We start from the raw sequence: 18,151 nt of genomic DNA, 5'->3' as shown, positions 1-18,151 counted from the left end.
CACCTTGGCCCATCCTTCTAGGTTGTCACAGATAATGTATGGATAACGAAGTTGTGGTACATATATGTATAGTGGAACATTATTCACCTACAAAAAGGAATACATTTGAGTCAGTTCTAACTAGGTGGATGAACTTAGAGCCTATTATACAAAATGAAGTAAGTTAGAAAGAGAAAACACACACACACACACACACACATCATATATTAGCACATATGTGCTGTGCTCAGTTGCGTCAGTCGTGTCTGACTCTTTGCAACCCCATGGACTGTAGTCTGCCAGGCTCCTTTGTCCATGGGATTTTCCTGGCGGGAATACTGGAGTGGATTGCCATTTTCTTCTCCAGGGGATCCTCCCAATCCAGGGATCAAACCCAGGTCTCCTGAGTCTCCTGCATTGCAGACAGATTCTTTACAGCGTAGCCACCAGGGAAGCCGATTAACACATAAATATGGAACAGAGAAAGATGGTGCTGATGAGCCTGTTTCGGGGACACAGAGAAAGAGAAGGTATTTATTGTATGACTCAGGGAACTCAAACCCAGTGCTCTGTGAAAAATGATGCTTTAATAGGCTCAGATTATGGAGAGGAAGTCTAGAGAGCAGTATGATTTGCAAGAAGGACAACTTTTATTTGAGCATTTGGCCATATGGAGAGCAGAGTAGGATATATAATTAGATCACACATGGGGAAAATAGAGCTTCATGGAACTAACTCTCAGAATGAGAAGATATTATCAATAATCTTTGTTTCAATATAGCAGATGTTAATGATTACTGATTACCATTAATTATAGCAAACATTAAATATGTAATTGGTTATATTTTTTAATTCATTATTAATATGCCAACTAAATTTTATAAATATTGATAATGTGTTACAGAAACTTTAAACTCATGATATATTCCTCTGAATAAACATTATTGCTATACTGTTTACTCACTATTGTATTCAGTCACTTACTGCTGTGATATCTGGAAAATCTGTCCTCTAAATATTCTATTTCACTCAACTTCCGGTTTCTTTATTTTCTTACACTCAAAATGATGAGCACAATTTATATAATTTAGTATACTTACTAGTATAATAAAAAATTAATGGACTGACAGATTTCTTTTCATAGGAGAAAAAACCCTACTTTCAGCTAACCTTGATCACCTTTTACTGGCTGCTTCATTAAAATTCTACTCCATTCCACATTAACTGATCAATAGTTATTAAAATAATAGAAATAACTTGGAAGGGTAAAACTGACGAAACATTCTTATTTACCAATAGGTAATTTAAATTGGGCTGTGTTTAAACACACAGATTCGTTACTCAGCCTCCATTTTAAAGAATTTATTTGCCTACAGTTTCAATTTCCATGCTAGTGATGGGTCTGTTAAGATTTTCTATTTCTTCCTGGTTCAGTTTTGGAAGGTTATACTTTTCTAAGAATTTGTTCCTTTCTTCCACATTGTCCATTATATTGACATATAGTTGCTGACAGTAAACTCTTATGATCCTTTGTATTTCTGTGTTGTTGTGATTTCTCCATTTTCATTTCTAATTTTATTGATTTGATTCTTCTCCCTTTTTTTCTTGATTAACCTGGCTATTGTTTGTCTATTTTATTTATTGTTTCAAAGAATCAGGTTTTAGTTTTGTGGATTTTTGTTATATCTCCTTTGTTTCTTTATCACTTATTTCTGCTCTGACTTTTATGATTTCTTTCTTCTAATAACTTTGGGGTTCTTTATTTCTTCTTTTTCTAGTTGCTTTAGGTCAAAGTTAGTTTATTTATTTGATGTTTCTCTTGTTTCTCGAGGTAAGCTTTTATTGCTATGACCTTCCTCTTAAGACTTCTGTTACTAGTTACTAAATCCCATAGGTTTTGGGTTGTCATGTTTTCATTTTCACTTGTTTCCATGCATATTTTGATTTCCTTTTTGATTTCTTCCATGATTTGTTGGCTAATCTGAAGCATGTTGTTGATCCCCCATATGTTTGTATTTTAATAAATTAATTTTTTAAATAATTAATTTTTAAATAAAATAAGACATTCCATCCAAATGCAGAAGAATTCACCTTCTTCTCAAGTGACATGGAACATTCTCCAGGAAGGACCATATCTTGGGTCACAAATCAAACCTCAGAAAATTTAAGAAAAATTAAATTGTATCAAGTATCTTTTCCAACCACAATGCTATGAAACTAGATATCATTATAAGGAAAAAAAAAACTGTAAAAAGACACAAACACATGGATATTAAATAATACATTTCTAAATAACCAACAGGTTACTGAAGAAATCAAAGGGGAAATAAAAAAAATAATTCTAGAAACAAATGAGAATGAAAACACGACATCTCGAACCATATGGAATGTTGTGAAAGCAGGTCTAAGAGGGAAGTTTATAACAATACAATCCTATCTCAAAACACAAGAAAAACATCAAATAGACAACCTAACTTTACACCCAAAACAAGGGGAAAAGAAGAAAAAATAAAAATAAAAAACAAAATTAGCAGAAGGAAAGCAATCAAAAAGATCAGAGCAGAAATAAGTGAAAAGAAATGTAAGAAAAAATGGAAAAGTTCAATATTTTTGCTATATTTGATATTTAATCTTACTGCATTGTGATTAGAAAAGATGTTTGAAATGATTTCAAGTTTTAAAAGTTTACCAAGGGTAGATTTATGGCCCAGGATATTACCTATCCTGGAGAATGTTAGTGTGAACTTGAGAAAAAGATGAAGTTCATTGTTTTGGGGTGATATGCCCTAGAAATACCAATTAGATCTAACTGGCCCATTGTATCATTTAAAGGTTGTGTTTCCTTGCTAATTTTCTGTTTGGTTGATCTATCCATAGGTATGAGTGGGGTATTAAAATCCCCCAGTATTATTGTGTTACTGTTAATCCCCTTTCATACATGTTATTATTTGCCTTATGTATTGAGGTGCTCCTATGTTGGGTGCATAAATATTTATAATTGTTATATCTTTTTTGATTGTTATGATTTTTTTTCTAATTTTTATTATCTTTGATCATTATGTAATGTCCTTCTTTGTCTTGTTTCATGGTCTTTATTTCAAAGTCTATTTTATATGACATGAGTATTGTTACTCCTGCTTTCTTTTGGTCTCCACCTACACAATATAACTTTTTCCAGCCCTTCACTTTCAGTCTGTGTGTGTCCATTGGTTTAAGGTGGGTCTCTTAAAGATAGCATACATAACGGTCTTGTTTTGTATCCATTCAGCCAGTCTTTGTCTTTTGGCTGGAGAACTCAATCCGTTTGCATTTAAGGTAATTTTTGATAAGTATGATCCCATTGCCATTGACATTGCTGCTTTGGATTCAATTTTATAAACTTTTCTGTTTCCTTTCTAGAAAAGACCTTTAGCATTTGTTGAAAAGCTGGATTAAGAAAAGCCCAGGACCAGATGGGCTTCACCAGTGAATTCTACCAAAAATTTAGAGAAGAACTAACATGTATCCTACTCAAACTCTTCCAGAAAACTGCAGAGGATGGAAACTCCCAAGCTCATTCTATGAGGCCACCATCACCCTAATACCAAAACCAGAGATGCTGCACAAAAAGAAAACTACAGTCCAATATCACTGATGAACATTGATGCAAAACTCCTTAAAAAATTCTAGCAAACAGAATCCACCAGCATATTACAAAGATCATACATCATGACCAAGTGGGCTTTAACCGAGAGATGCAAGGATTTTTCAATATTCAGAAATCAATGAATGTAATACACCATATTAACAAATTGAAAGATAAAAACCATATGATGAGCTCAACAGGTGTGGAGAAAGCCTTTGACAAAATTCAACAGCCATTTATGACAAAAACTTTCCAGGAAGCAGGAATAGAAGGAATATACCTCAGCATAATGCAAGTCATCTACAATAAATCCACAGCAAACATTATCCTCAATGGTGAAAAATTGAAAGCATTTCCTCTAAGGTCAGGAAAACGACAAGATACCACTCTCAGCATTACTATTCAACAGAGTTGTGGAAGCCTCTGCCACAGAAATCAAAGAATAAAAATAAATAAAAGGAATCCAGATTGGAAAAGAAGCAAAATTTTCACCCTTTTCAAATGACATGATCCTCTACATAGAAAAGCCTGAAGACACCACCAGAAAATTACTAGAGCTAATCAATGAATATAGTAAAGTTGCAGGATATAAAATTAATACACAGAAACCCCTTGCATTCCTATATACTAACAATGAGAAAATAGAAAGAGAAATTAAATAAACAATCCCATTCACCATTGTAATGAAAATAATAAATTACTTAGGTATAAATTTAAGTAAAAAACAAAAGATCTATATATAGAAAACCATAAAACACTGATGAAAGAAATCAGTGATGACACAAATAGATGGAGAAATATACCGTGTTTATAGATTGGAAGAATCAATATAGTGAAAATAAGTATACTCCCCAAAGCAACCTAGTTTCAAGGCAATCCCTATCAAGCTACCAACTGTATTTTTCATAGAACCAGAAGAAACAATTTCACAATATGTATGGAAGCAGAAAAAAACCTTGAATAGCTAATGCAATCTTGAGAGAGAAGAATGGAACTGGAGGAATCAACTTGCCTGACTTCAGACTATACTATAAACCTACAGTCTTCAAGACAGTATGACACTGGCACAAAGACAGAAATATAGATCAACGGAACAAGCAAGCAAAAAAGGCCCAGGGATTAATCCAAGCATCTATGGACACCTTATCTTTGACAAAGGAGGCAAAAATATAGAATGGAGAAAAGACAATCTCTTTAACAAGTGCTGCTGGGAAAATTGGTCAACCACCTGAAAAAGAATGAAACTAGAACACTTTCTAACACCATACATAAAAATAAACCCAAAATGGATTAAAGATCTAAATGTAAGACCATAAACTAAAACTCCTAGAGGAAAGCATAGGCAAAACACTCTCTGACATAAATCACAGCAAGATCCTCTATGACCCACCTCCCAGTGTAACATAAATAAAAACAAAGAGAAATAAATGGGACCTAATTAATCTTAAAACATTCTCACAGCAAAGGAAACTATAAGTAAGGTGAAAAGGCAGCTTTAAGAATGGGAGAAAACAATAGCAAATTAAAAAAGTGCTGCTGCTGCTGCTAAGTTGCTTCAGTCGTGTCCGACTCTGTGCAATCACATAGATGGAGCCCACCAGGCTCCTCTGTCCCTGGGATTCTCCAGGCAAGAATATTGGAGTGGGTTGCCATTTCCTTCTCCAATGCATGAAAGCAAAAAGTGAAAGTGATGTCACTCAGTCGTGTCCGACTCTTTGCGACCCCATGGACTGTAGCCTACCAGGCTCCTCCATCCATGGGGTTTTCAGGCAAGAGTACTGGAGTGGGCTGCCATGAAACACCTGACAAAGAATTAATCTCTGAAATACAAGCAGCTCATGCAGCACAATACCAGAAAAATAAGCGACCCAATCAAGAAACATGACGAAGAACCAATCACCCTCACACCTGGCCATCACTGGGGTAGACCCAAGTCTTACAGGGCAGCTTCAGGAGTAAAACCCCAGTGGGTGACCCACATGAAGAAATGGAAATAAAGCCACAGTTGAAATCCAGGGGCAGTTCAGCTAAGGAAGAAGACCCAAAATCTTCCCAGCAGTTGCACAAGCTGCAGACTAAATTCATATGATCGACTAGGCAGGCTCTGTGCCTATGGAATATATAAAAGGACATTCAGAGCTCCCTCAAAAGAAAGAACAAAAACCACTACAAGATTGTAAAGTAATTAGCCTCCAACTAATAAAAATAAATGAAAAGAAAAAATATTAAAAAAAAATAAATTGCAGGGAAAAAAAAAAAAAAAAAGAAAGTGCACTAGTTATGATAGCTGTGAACACTGGTGGCAAGAACACACAGAAGTAGGACCAGAACAGAATCTGAGCTGCCCCCATAACAGGTCCAAGGGCCAACAAAATGTTGGAGGGCATGCTAGGGAGGGGAGACAGACTGTGACTCCCAGTGAGGGAAAGGTTCTGGACAGCAGTGACTCAAGAAAAACATTTATTATTCTTGTTTTGACTTGTTCTGTAGTTTCTTTTGGACTTTTTTTCTTTTCTTTTTTTTTTTTTCCTTTTACTTTCCTCCTGGACCCTGCTCTATTGTAGTTGTCAATATTATTGACACTATGAAATCTAAGTTTTTCAGTTTTTGTTTTTTTTTAAACCACACTTTCTATTGTTATAAACTTCTGTCTCTACGTTGGGCTTCTACAGTTCTCTGGAGCTTTCCTTTTTTTTTTTTTCCTTTCCTCTTCATTTATTTTTTTTTTTATTTTAATTTTTAATTTTTTAAAACCTATTCTTATTTTTTCTGGATTAATTCCTTTGTTTGCTTTTCCTACTATTCTTTTCCCCTTACAGCTAATCTTTAATATACATAAACATTCTTTATCTGCCTCTATTTAGATTTGCATATCCATTCTTTGTTTCTTTTCTTTCTTTCCTTTCCTCTGAACATATTTGTTAGTTTTGCTTTCATTTTTTTCCCCCCCAGTTTGCATCTTGCTTTAGTCTTGTTTTCCAATCTGTGCTTTAGTTAGCTTTGTTCTTAACTGGTAGATATCATTTTTGGTTTCCTTTGTTCACTGGGTCAATCTATTGCACTTTAATTTTGTTGGACTGTTTTGATTTTACTTATGGATGCATATGTATATGGGTATATTCCATTATTTTAATTATTATTTGCCTGACTGTGTAATTGCCATTTGTCTGTGGATCATCTTTGGTTTCTTATTTTGGGGTATGTGTTTTAATCTCACTTAAATGCCATAACAAATCACTTGTGGAATCTTTGTTCCTGACCAGAGGTCAAGCCCTGAGCCTTTGGAGTGGGAGCACTGACACCAAGATCCTAGACTAATAGAGAACTAACCATAGGGAGAATCAAATAGTGAGAACTCACACAAAGGAAATCACTTGAATACAAGACCCAGCATCATGAAACCACCAGTATCACCCCACACAGGACACTTCATCCAAATAACAAACAAAACAAAAATATAAACCCGAACATCAGTAGACAGGATTACCACCTCACTCAGCCTTGCCCATCAGAGGAAAAGCAAAATAAGTAAATAAATAAATAAAATAAAACTTAATATAAATCTCATCCTCTTAAAAGCTGACACAAACCACTACACCAACCTTGGGGGGACAGAGCAAAACCAAAAGGATGAAAGAATTTAACCTTGGAGCCTGGGAAAAGGAGACCTCAAACACAATAAGTTTAAGAAAAACAATGAAAAGTCAGAGAAGTACAGCACAAATGAAATAAAAAATCAGAAACACAGAAGTCCAAATAAATGAAGAGGAAATAGGCAAACTACCTGAAAAAAAAAATCAGAATAATGATAGCAAAGATTATCAAACACCTTGAAAACAGAACAGAGAAATGCAAGAATCAATTAAGAAAGACTTAGAAGAATTAAAAAAATAAACATACAGAGACAAGCAACACAATTACTGAGTTTAAAAATAGGAATCAATATTGAAGAAATCAATAACATTTGAAGCAGAAGAACGAATCAGAGAGCTAGGAGATAAAAATGGTTGAAATAACTTCTAAAGAGCAGAATAAAGTAAAACGAATGAAAAGAACAGAGGATAGTCTCAGAGACCTCTGTGACAATATCAAACACACCAACATTCAAATTATAGGGTTCTCAGAAGAAGAAGAGAAAAAGAGAGGGTATAAGAAAATTTTTGAAGAGATTAGAGTTGAAATTTCCTCAACATGGTAAAGGAAATAGTCACCTAAGTCCAAGAGGTGCAAAGAATCCCATATAGGATAAACCCAAGGATAAACATGCCAAGACACATACTAATCAAACTAACAAAGATTAAACACAAAGAAAGAATATTAAAATCAGAAAGGGAAAAGCAACAAGTAACATACAAGGGAAACCCCATATGTTTTACAGCTGATCTTTCAACAGAAACTATGCAGGCCAGAAAGGAATGGCACAGTAAATTTAAAGTACTGAAAGGGAAAAACCTACAACCAAGATTCCTATACCTGGCAAGGATCTCATTCAAAGTTGATGGAGAAATCAAAAGCTTTTCAGACAAGCAAAATTTAAGAGAATTCAGTACTACCAAACCAGCTTTACAACAAATGTTAAAGGGACTTGTATAATCAAGAAATACAAAAGAAGAAAAAGATCTACAAAATCAACCCTCCAAAATTAAGAAAATGGCAATAGGAACATATATATCAGTAATTACTTTGAATGAAAATGGATTAAATGCTCCAACCAAAAGACACAGTTTAGCTGAATGGATACAAAAACAAGACCCATATATGTGCTATCTACAAGAAACCCATTTCAGACCTAAAGACGTCTATAGACTGAAAGTGAAAAGATGGAAAAGTATATTCCATACAGATAGCAAAAGAAAAGCTGGAGTAAGAATCCTCATAGCAGACAAAATAAACCTTAAAAAAAAAATTACAAGTGGTAAGGAAGGACACTACATAATGATCAAGGGATCAATCCAATAGGAAGCCATAACAAATGTAAATATCTATGCACTCAACATAGGAGCACTTCAATACATAAGAAAAACACTAACAGACATAAAATGAGAAATTGACAATAACATAATAATGGTAAGAAACTTTGACATCCCACTCACACCAACCGACAGATCATCAAAACAGAAAATTAATTAAAAAAAACAAAATTAGCAGAAGGAAAGCAATTATAAAGATAAGAGCAGAAAAAAGTGAAAAGAAATGTAAGAAAAAATAAAAAAGATTAATAAAACCAAAAGCTGGTTCTTTCAGAAGATAAACAAAATTGACAAACCTTTAGCCACATGCATCAAGAACAAAAGACAGAAGAACTAAATCAAAAAAATTAGAAATGAAAAAGGAGAGGTTACAACAGACAATGCAGAAATACAAAAGGTTATAAGAGACTATTATGAACAACTATATGGCAATAAAATGGATAACCTGGAGAAAATTGACAGATTCTAAGAAAAATTCAGTTTTCCAAGACTGAACCAGGAAGAAATAAAAATTATTAACAACCCAATTACAAATACTGAAATTGAAGCTGTGATCAAAAATCTCCCAAAAGAACAAAAGCCCAGGACCAGATGACTTTTCAGCAGAATTCTATCAAACATTTAGAGAAGAGCTAATGTCTATCTTTTTAAAACTTTTTTTTCAAAAAATTGCAGAAGAAGGAACACTTCCAAACTCATTCAACAAGAACCATTACCCTGATATCAGACAAAGACAACACACAAAAAAGAAAACTGCAGACCAATATGACAGATGAACAGAGATGCAAAAATCCTCAACACAATTTTACCAAATAGAGTTTAACAACACATTGAAAGGCTCACATGCCATGATCAAGTTGAGTTTATTCCAGGGATACAAAGATTCTTCAAGATATGCAAATCAATCAATGTGATATTAACAAATTGAAAGATAAAAATCATATGATCCTTTCAATAGATGCAGAGAAATCCTTTGACAAAATTCAGGACCCATTTATGATTAAAACTCTTCAAAAAGTCTACTTAGAAGGAACCTACCTCAACATAGAAAAGGCTATATGTGACAAGCCTACAGCAAACATTATTCTCAGTGCTTAAAAACTGAAAGCATTCCCCCTAAGATCTGGAACAAGATAAGGGTGTCCACTTTCAGCACTATTATTCAACATAGTTTTGGAAGTCCTAGCTACAGTATCAGAGATAGAAAAAAAAAGGAATCCAGATGGGAAAATAAGAAGTAAATCTCTCACTGTTTGCAGATGATATGATACTGTACAGAGAAAACCCTAAAGATACAATCAGAAAATTACTAGAGCTAATCATTGCACTTGGTAAAGTTGCAGGATACACAATCAATACGCATAAATCACTTGCATTCCCATATAATAATAATGAAAAATCAGAAAGATAAACTAAGAAACAAATCCCATTTACCTTTGCAACTAAAAGAATATAATATCTAGGAACTTACCTAGATGAAAAACTTACCTAATGAAAAAAAAAAAAAAAAAAAAAAGAACTGTATTAAGAAAATTATAAGACACTTATGAAAGAAATCAAAGATGACATAAATACATGGAGAGATATTCCATGTTCCTGGGTAAGAAGAATCAATATTGTGAAAATGACTATACTACCAAATGCAATCTAATCTACAGATTCAATGTGATCCCTGTCAAATTACCAATGGCAATGTTCACAGAACTAGAACAAATAATTTCATAATTCATATGGAAATACAAAAGACCCCAAATATACAAAGCAGTCTTCAGAAAGAAGAATGGAGCTGGAGGCATCAACCTTCCTGACTTCAGATTATACTACAAAGCTACAGTCATCAAGACAGTATGGTTCTGGCACAAAAACAGAAATATAGTCCAATGGAACAAGATAGAAAGCCCAGAAATAAACCTATGCACCTATGGGTATCTTATTTCTGACAAAGGATGCATAAATATACAATGGGGCAAAGACACCTTCTTCAAAAAGTGGTGCTGGGAAAACTGAACATCTATATGTAAAAGAATGAAATTAGAACACTTCCTAACACCATACACAAAGATAAATTCAACATGGATTAAAGAACTAAATATAAGACAAAAAACTATAAAACTCTTAGAGGAAAACATAGGCAGAACACTTGATGGCATAAATCAAAACAAGATAATCTATGACCCACCTCCTAGAGTCATGGAAAGAAAAACAAAAGTAAACAAGTGGGACCTGATTAAACTTAAGAGCTTTTGCACAGTAAAGGAAACTGTAAGCAAGGTGAAAAGACAACCCTCAGAATGGGAGAAAATAATAGCAAATGAAACAATTGACAAAGGATTAATTTCCAAAATATACAGGCAACTCATACAACTCAATACCAGAAAAAACAAGTGGGATAAAGGACCTAAACAGACATTTCTCCAAAGAAGGCATACAGATGGCTAATAAATACATGAAAAGATGCTCAACATTGATATATAAAATTTAGAAAAATGGTACTGAAAAATTTATTTACAGGGCAGCAATGGAGAAACAGACATAGAGGTTAGATTTATGGGCATGGGGAGAGAAGAGGAGACGCTGCGATGTATGGAGAGAGTGACATGGAAACTTATATTACCATATGCAAAATAGATAGCGAATGGGAATTTGCTGTATGTCTCAAGAAACCCAAACAGGGGCTCTGTATCAGTCAGCCTAGAGGGGTGGGATGGGGAGGGAGATGGGAGGGAGATTCAAAAGGGAGGGGATACATGTATACCTATGGCTGATTTATGTCAAGATTTGACAGAAAACAACAAAATTCTGTAAAGCAATTATCCCTAAGTTAAAAAAAAAATAAAAAAAGCTGGTGCCTTAGGGACACCCAGAGAGAGGGTGAGGAGGGAGGTGGGAGGTGGGTTTGGGACAGGGAGACATATGTACACCCGTGGCTGATTTATGTCAATGTATGGCAAAAACCACCACAGTACTGTAAAGTAATTAGCCTCCAATCAAAAAAAAAAAAAAAGTTCATTTGCCATTTTCTTTATATGGGTAGTTCTAGACACTAGATAAATATAAAAATTTGGGCATACTTTAAAATTTAGCAGCCTTGATAACCCACTTGCAGACATTCTGTTTTAATTAATCTGTCCTGGATCATGTATAGCATTTGTTCTAAGAGCTTCTCAGGTGGTTCTAATATGAAGCTGGTTTTAGATTCACTTCTCTGAAACTTCCTTCAGCTCTTCTGGAAATGTTGAATTGCTCTGCCCTTTAGGGTGTCAAGCTTCCCTGGTGGTTCAGCTGGAAAAGAATCTGCCTGCAATGTGGGAGGCCTGGGCTTGATCTCTGGGTTGGGAAGATCCCCTGGAGAAGGGAACAGCTACCCACTCCAGAATTCTGGCCTGGAGAATTCCATGGACTGGAGAAGTCCATGGGGTCATAAAGAGTTGAACATGATTGAAAGACTTTCACATAGGGTGTCAAAGATCTACTCATAATTCTGATATTTTTCATATAGACTTGTAATATTTCTATTTATGCATTAGTCTCCTTGCTCTCAATTTGCTAGCAAATTTGGAAAACTCAGCAGTGGCCACAGGTCTGAAATAGGTCAGTTTTCACTCTAATCCCAAAGAAAGGCAATGACAAAGAATGTTCAAACTACTATACAACTGAGATAATTTCACATGCTAGCAAGGTAATGCTCAAAATCCTTCAAGCTAGGCTTCAACAGTACATCAACTGTGAACTTCCAGATGTACAAGCTGGATTCAGAAAAGCAGAGGAATCAGAGATCAAATTGCGAACATCTGTTGAATCATAGAAAAAGCAAGAGAATTCCAGAAAAACATCTAGTTCTTCTTCATTGATTACATAAAACCATTTGACTGTGAGGATCATGGCACTTCTCAGGTGGTGCTAGTGGTAAAGAACCTGCATGCAAATGCAGGGGATCTAAGACACGAAGTTTCAATCTTGGGTTGGGAAGATTCCCCAGAGTAGGAAATGGCAATCTACTCCATTACTCTTGCCTGGAGCATTGCATGGACAAAGGACCCTGGCAGGCTACAGTCCACAGAGTCACAAAGATTGGACATGCCTGAAGCAACTTAGGACAGACAGTGTTGATCACAACAAACTGTGGAAAATTCTTAAACAGCAGGGAATACCAGAGCACTTTACCTTCCTCCTGAGAAACCGGTATACAGGTCAAGAAGCAACAATTAGAACCAGACATGGAACAATGGACTGGCTCAAAATTGGGAAAGAGTTATGACAGGCTGTATATTATCACCCTGCTTATTTAACTTATATGCAGAATACATATGTGATATGCTGGGCTGGATGAAGCTCAAGCTGGAATCAAGATTGCCAGGAGAAATATCAGTAACCTCAGATATGCAGATGACACCACCCTAATGGCAAAAAGAGAAGAGGAAGTAAAGAGCCTCTTGATGCAGGTGAAAGAGGAGAGTGAAAGAGTGAAAAACTCTACATTCAAAAAATAAAAACTGTGGCATCCGGTCCTATCACTTCACAGCAAATAGATAGGGAAACAATGGAAACAGTGACAGACTATTTTCTTGGGCTCCAAAGTCACTATGGATGGTGACTGCAGCCATGAAATTAAAAGACACTTGTTCCTTGGAATCAAGTCTATGACAATCCTAGACAGTGTATTAAAAAACAAAGACATCACTTTGCTGACAAAGGTTCATCTAGTCAAAGCTATGGTTTGTCTAGTAGTCATGTAAGGATGTGAAAGTTGGACCATGAAGTAGACTGAGTGCTGAAGACCTGATACTTTTGAACTGCACTGCTGGAGAAGACAAGGAGATCAAACCAGTCCATCCTAAAGGAAATCACTCCCGACTATTCATTGGAAGGACTGATGCTGAAGCTGAAGCTCCAATAGTTTGGCTACCTGAGGCGAAGAGCTGACTCATTGGGACAGACCCCAATGCTGGGAAAGATTGAGGGCTTGTTGAGAAGGGGGCAACAGAGAAGATGGCTGGATGGCATCATTGACTCAGTGGACATGAGTTTGTGTCTCAGAGATGGTGAAGGACAGGGAATCCTGGCATGCTGCAGTCCATGAATTCTCAAATATTCAGACAAAACTGAACAATCTGGGTCTGCATCTGGGGATGTTTCAGTATTACACACTCCTTATTGGACATCCAGCATCTACTAGAGTGCCTGGGCTACTGTAGGTCCTCATTGTGTTTGCTGATCCATACCTGGTGTTTTAAATTAAGAATATGCACATTATGACCAGCTGAATAAGGAGACACGATTCAACATGGGGTCATTGTGTAGCTCCCTCACATATGAGCAGCCAATTTGGGGAAGTGAAACCCCAGGTCATTTTGATTAAAGTTGAAATTTCAATATACTCACACAAAGGAAGTAAAATCACTAGGTTTATGATTTACAAATCCCAGAAATGGAAGAGTGGGGTGTGTGGTGTTAGGTGAGTGTGGGGTGGGCAATGAGCCAGAGGAAGGGCAGCCCTCCCTCCATGGTCATCAAGGAGCAATAGATAACAAGGTAACAAAATATCTATTACTTATAAGGTGGTGGAGGTGGAGGTCATTAACTTTTCAAGGACTCAACTCCAAGCAGTTATTTTGAAAGGAGCCAGGAAAAGCAAAACAGGAACTCATGGCAGGAATCCTTAACTTGGCTTCTTACCTAAATCTCTAGACTAGGTGGGATCAGGGTTGCTGTACTATAAAATGCCCACATAGCAACTCAAAATAGTTGTTTTCTCATCACACTCAGCAGTGAATGAGCATTAAAAGATATGATGTGTGGGTTCTGTAAGGTAATCTCCAAATATTGGTAAAAATATTAATGGAATAATAGTATAGACAATGTTTCTTGAGAGAAGATAATTTTCAGTAGAAAAGTATTTGATTATGACACCTTCAATGCTTTTGTTTTTTAACTTATTCCAATTAGCCATACAGATATTGGGACATTAGCCTTATGATTTATTTTCTTTATAAAAGTAAGAAAGAGTTTATATCACTAAATTAAGTATTCTTGTTTAAGGAAGAGCTAAGATTCAGATGCTTGGTTAGCTTTTCCTTCTCAATTAACTGTTATTATTAGAAAATTAATCTCATTACAGTTGATAAACTCTAAGATTTTGTCTATGCCAAGAATAAATGCAATCTAATTGCAGATGAGCAGCATTTTGAAAGAAACAAAAGTGGTTTGTGTACATTTTAGATAATTCATAAAACACATACACTTATCATCCTAAATGAGTGGATAAGCTTCTCATTGCATCCCATGGAAGAGTAACCAAAGATCAGTGGTGTCACACCACGTGAATGAGGACTGAGGTTGGTCAGAACATACTAGAAACAAGGGTCAGAGTGCTTTCTGTGAGTGACTGATGAAAAAGTGCCATCAACACCCTAACTATACCATTTATCAAGTGAGAAATGTCTCGCCATCCCTTGAGTATCTGCTTTGGCAATCTATTTCTTAATGTTCAATCAGACCTGCTTAACTTTTGAGACATTAGGCTTTGCTATATCCTAACATATTATGAGATATAAGGGAGCATCAACGGAAGTCAATATTTCTATGAAGATTTCTCTTATAATTTTGTATTTTATAAATATATGTATGCAAAGAGAAGAAAGAACATGCAATCAATCCCATCTACTATACATTCCATATAGGCCCAGTGTGAACAAGGTTTTATTCACTAAGAATGAAAAGATAAAATAACACACTGTCCTCAGGAATCACAGATTGGCAGAATTCAACAGGAAACTCCAGAATAATCCCCCCAAAACATGTTTCAGGAAAGCAGAGGCACCTGAACACACCCTATATTCAGTAAAACTGCACACATTTTTTTTTAACTGTACAAATCATGGGATGATAGGGCAGGCAGTCGATGACACAGAAGAGTCACTTCTCTTTGGCAATCAATATCAGGAAGCAGGACCCTCTCCAAAACAAAAAGAACCATGCTTTTAAATTCTGGAACAGACAATTGGCCCTTAAGGGACTTGTTGACATGAAGATTCAGGAGCACATTGAATTGGAATCTGCAGCAGCAGCAGAGCTCTGGAATCTGCATTTTAACAGCTCTCAGGAGAGTCTTTTTTGTACTAAACTTGAGAACTATTCCCAAGTGTGTGGTGAGAGATATTACTTTGAAACCAGGAGACGTGGATTGTAGCATCAGTTCATCTACTCTCTAAAGCTCCTGCAAGATCAATTCTGAGTCAAATTTGTCTTTGTTACCTCATTATTCTTTACAAAAGAGCATTCAGTGATGTTTGTTGAACTAAAGTTAATCAAACATTGGCCAGTTCTCAGTTTCTTCATCTATAATTTGGCTATTTTGGACTGGGCAATTTTAATTGTCTCTAACATGCCATGATTCCAGGTCTTTCTGTACAGAAGGGGTAGAATCAGCTTCAGAAAAACAGTAGTTATCTCTTGTTTGTGACACCACGTCTTAGTCTCTTCAGGCAGCTGTAACATGTGTGTGTGTGTATATATTTATATATTAGAGACCAAGTGGACTATGAACAATTTACTCCAGGTGCCTGAAAATCCAGGATCGGGGTGCCAGCATGGTCGGGTTCTGGCGAGGACCCTCTTCCAGGGTGCAGACCGTGGCCCTCTCACTCTGCTCCATGTGCTGAAAGGACAAAGGAGCTCCCTGAGGCCTCTTTCATGAGGTCACCAATCCATTCATGAGGATCTTTATTGTTTCATGTATCTGATCTCATGATCTAGTTGCCTCCTAAAGGTCCCACTTCTTCTCAGGTTTTAGGTTTCAACACAGGAATCTTGACGGGGACACAGACATTCAAGTCTCAGCTTGCAGCTCTGTGAAACCTGAACCTTATTACCTCTGATAAATGTTCTCTGGAGTTTGGGGAACTCAGGGACTTTCTATTGGATTTACAAGCATGAAATCTGAACAGTAATAGCACATGACCAGTTTAAAGAGCAGCAAATGTCTATTTGCTCACTGACACATGCAGATTGCAGTGAGGGAAAGAATGCCTGGAGGTTTCTTGTGGACTGTGTCAGTTTCTATCTAAGTAGTTTACCCAGAATTGCAAGTAGTCGCCAGCAGGAAAAAGCTGGAGATAGGACAATGTGATTCACTGCAAGAAAAAAGAAAATCAGCTTTCAACTCCCGCCAAGACAAGAGTCACAAAATTAAATCTCCTTAAGAATACACAGCAGGTGAGACTTACCTGGATTTTCCTACTCCTCCAACAAGGGAAGCACCCGAGGGGAGTTAGTGATGGGAGAAGCAGAGGAACCACATATACCCTCCTTGTCCTACTTCGGGCACCACAAGCCTAAAGCTTTCTCCAATCAGAGGAGGGGAGCAAATTGACCTCCATATGGAACTGGAAATTTTATTACATCAAAGTAGATGTTTTTGCTACCAAGTTAAATTGTTTTCAGGATTACTTTAGGGATTAAAGTGATCACAGGATTTCAAACAAGTATAAAGGGGGGGAAAATAGCCTTATAGAGTGTTTTAATGTCATGACGGAAAACAATAAAATTGTTTTAAAAAAAAAAAATGTGCCGCACTATAGTCCCCAATTCTTTCATTTCATTCTAATAACGAACCTACAATGGTATGTTGACTATTAGTGTGTGAGGAGAATTCTTCCTAGTCTTTCAAATGATTAAGAGATATGCATGATATTACTACCAGCCTCAGTGAAATTCTTCTTTATCTGGAGGATAATGTGTCAGAGATTATACTTCAAGGAATAATAACATAAATATAATTCATATAAAGTTATGAACGTTAAGTGAAAAGATTTGGCAAGTTTTCATTTAGCAGGATATGTTATCCAAGCTTTCTTGGAGAATGAGCCTTTTTTCCCCTTTAACAGGGAAGCAAGTCAATATCAGCTTGATGAGAATGGCATAGTAGTAAAAATATAGAGTGTATAGAAAGGGAAAATTAGTTTGGAATTAGAACATGGTAGAGAGAGGAATGTCAAAAACAATATCTTGGGAAAATATTTTTTAATAAAAAAATAAATGTTTTTGAATAAAAAAAGATCTGTATGAAAACTGTTGAAAGTAAAATACTATTTTGGGTCAAAAATAAAACAAGAAATGATTTTATAAGGTTATATATTTTTGCAATTTTCCAAAATGCAGAATATGTATTTTTACAAGCAAAACATATACTGTATTAATAAATTCTTAACTTACAACTGAATTATAGAAAATAAATAGAATTCAAATGTTCTCATGTTTACTCTAAACAAATACCAATAAAATGCTGAGCCCTGTTGGAAAAAGTATGATGAATGAAAGGGAAAATATTGTCTTTGGGACCAAATTATTGCATATCTATAGAAGGAGAATTGTGTCTACAAGTTGTATTTCAGGAAAAAGTTTATAAAACTGGGAAATTAGAGAAGTAAAAATAGTACATTTCAGGTGATGAGCTATTATCACCTGATATTATATCAGGAGTGACTAAATTTTTACTCTGGAAATTTGAAAAGTAAATGAGAGAAACTGTTAACTCTCTTTCTAAAAACAAGAGGACAGGAGAAATCTTCCTTCTCAA

The sequence above is a fragment of the Muntiacus reevesi genome, chromosome 11 (assembly GCF_963930625.1).
Source record: "Muntiacus reevesi chromosome 11, mMunRee1.1, whole genome shotgun sequence".
Taxonomy (NCBI): Eukaryota; Metazoa; Chordata; class Mammalia; order Artiodactyla; family Cervidae; genus Muntiacus; species Muntiacus reevesi.
Note: the sequence above shows the minus strand (reverse complement) of the source record.